This window comes from Orycteropus afer, unplaced genomic scaffold (genome assembly GCF_000298275.1).
Source record: "Orycteropus afer afer isolate SDZICR_OR568_19922 unplaced genomic scaffold, OryAfe1.0 scaffold00813, whole genome shotgun sequence".
In the NCBI taxonomy this organism is placed as follows: Eukaryota; Metazoa; Chordata; class Mammalia; order Tubulidentata; family Orycteropodidae; genus Orycteropus; species Orycteropus afer.
Genome location: NW_006922400.1, coordinates 351,028 through 354,146, shown reverse-complemented (window position 1 = coordinate 354,146; position 3,119 = coordinate 351,028).

Below are 3,119 nucleotides of genomic sequence, written 5' to 3'. Positions count from 1 at the left end.
GACCAGGTTTGCTGGTCTGATAGAGTCTGGTGGAACCACTGAGACTATGGCCCCTAGCTGCCCTTCAGGTCTGGAATTGAACCCACACCTGTGGTTTCCACCCAAACAGAAGACAGGCATATGAGTTGAACATTTACCTGAGGTAGATGCACTCCTTGGAGGGAACAATCATTGAGAAAGAAGGGCTGCCTATGCACAGGGAGACAGTTCAGGGGACAGGAGTGCATAGAGGTATGGACACTGGGAAGAGGTAACTATGGGGAGGAAGTGGAAGGAGAGCTGTTGCATTGTGGTAAACTGTGGTCAGTGTCACAAAGTATATGTAAACTGCTGTATGGAAAGTGAATTTGCTCTGTAAATCTTCACCCAAATCACAATTAAAAAAAAAAAAAAAAAAAAGAACAAGAGATCTACCCTGCGGAATGCCGACCGGAAGGCAAGAAAGGCCATCTGAGACCTCCCTGGGTCAAGGAAGAAGACATACCACACCAGCATATCAGTGATCACTCCAAGGATCTACCTTCAGCACCTGCTTTTATCAGTAACTTGGGTCAGCTGCGTATGAGCAGGCACTTCCAGTGCTGCTGATACCCGAGCAGAGAATACATTGGCACTGCAAGAGGGCTGGCCGAGGAGGAGCCCCTGCAGTGCATCACTAAACGGGTTTGGACCAACTTTTTGGCACTGACGGGCTCATACTTGACTTTACCAGTATTCTTGGGACTACTGGGTGTGAGCAAGCGTTTTTCCTGACTCCAGCGCTGCTGAAACCCAAGAGATCTTTGGTGCTGCAAATGGGCGGGCTCAGAGAGGAACTCCCATGGCGGGTTGCGGTGTGGGCTGGTGAGGCAAGCCTGCCGGTCCTGGAAGGAACTCCTGAAGTGAATCATGGTGTGGGCCCATACTCCAAGTGGGCGGGCCCAAAGAGGAACTTCCATGGCGGATCGCGGACCCGGGCAGTTGTCTTGGGCTGGCTTTTTGGCACCAAGGGGCCTCAGAAGCAGCGTTTTTTCCTGTGTTGGAGCCGGGTAGAAAGTGGCAACCCCGTAACAACTAGAGTCTTTGCTGAACTTAAGCTGTGGGCCTGTGAATAACAGTACGGTGTCATCTTTCGCAGCCCACTCAAAGCCCTAGAAACCACCCATACCAACGTGGAGCTTTCCTTCTCTCTTCAGCTCCCACCTTCTCCACCAATACCCTCACTCATCCAATAGAAGAAATCACATCCAGCCACCCTAATATTCCTGGTTTGAATTCTAAACCCTCTGTAAGACAAACAGTGGCCTATATCCACATTCCACACACAATTTCATCATCACAACGAAAACTGCAGAGCAACCCAGCATACCTGAATTAGCAACTAAAAAAATAGAGTACACAATCTTCTCCTTTTCAAAATATTAAATCATAAAATCAAGACAAAACAAATCAATACACAAGCAACAGTTAAAGACAACCTCAAAATGTCTAGGAAACAAAGGCAACCTCAAATTAAACAAAAAAAACAGAACAAGGCATTAGAAGGAAAACCACAAAGGTCTCATTAAACATGGAGGAAGAGGAGGCAATAGAATTACCTGAAAAGAAATTTAGAAAATATGTTTATAGAGCTTTACAAGAGCCTAAGGAAACCCCAAACAGAAGCAAGGAGAACACAGACAGTTCCCTGGAAGAACTGAGGAAAATCATTCAAGAACAAAATAACAACAAAATAATAACATGCAGAACTCATACAAAAACAGCAGTTAGAAATCCAGAAGATGAATATTCAGAAAATGAATACCAAAATTACAGAATTACACAATACAGTGGAAGCACAAAAGAGTATGATAGAACTGGCTGAGGAATGCATATTCCAACTAGAAGACAGATCCCTGGACACCAGCCTGTATGAAAAAAACTCAGAACAAAGATTTAAGAGAAATGAAGAGAGCCTAAGAGTTATATGGGATGACGTGAAAAGGAACCAGACAGGAAGCCATCCTGACAAGAGATTCTAAAGTTGAATTTGTGTTTTTAGTTTCTAAGAGTGATCACTTCTAATAGAAGTTTAAGTCACCCTTTGATTGTCCTTAGTTATCCTCAAGTCTCTCTTAAAAATTTTGATGTGGTCTTGAGGTGTGGAGAATTAAGAACTTCTGTGCTTAAAAATAGTGACTACAGGGAAATCCAGGGGCCCCAGTAACATAGTGGTTAAGTGCTCTGTTGCTAACCAAAAGATTGGCAGTTTGAACCAACAGCAGTCTGCTTCCGTAAAGATTCACAGACTAGCAAACCCTATGGGGTAGTTCTACTTTGTTGTACAGAATCACTATGCGTCAAAATCGACTCAGTGACAATGGGTTGATGAGAAATGCCAAAGAAATGTGATTGTCATGTCTGTCATAGTTGAGGACAGGTATGCCCAGCAGAGTAATCTTCTTATGAAGAAGTTAACACCTACACTTGAGCAAGTGGTATTTATTTTCTGAAACTGAGACTGTTGGGAGCCCAAGCTATTATAATTTAGATTAAAAAAAATGTGACTTTCTTTTAATGTCCTAGATGTATAGGGAGTATGACATATTTACTCATTCAACAAACATTTCTTGAATTCCTAATACGTACCAGGTATTCTTTTAGGTGTTTGAGAATGAAATGAACAAAATAACCAGAATCGTTTACCACATGGAGTATATATATATTCCAGTGTAGGGAGACAGCCAATAATAACAGTATAAGTAGGTAAATTACATACTATAATGAAAGCTGATAAGTGCTATGAGAAATAGCTGGAGCAGAGTAAGGGGATCAATAATTGTGAGCGAGGAGTTGTTAACTGTTACAATTTTAAATTGTGTGGTCAGGATTGGCCTGATAAGGCGATGAGAATTTGGGTGTGATAGACCAAATAAAGGCCTTAAAAGATATCCATAGCTCTGGTAGCATAGTGCCTAAGGCACTTGACTGCTAACCAGAAGGCTGGTGATTTAAACCCACCAGCCATTCCTCGGAAGGAAGGTTGGGCAATCTACTTCCATAGAGATACCGCCTCGGAAACCCAAGGAGGGGTTGCTATGAGTTGAATCAACTTGATGACAGTGAGTTTGGTCTGTGTCTAATCCTCAGAATTTGTGAAT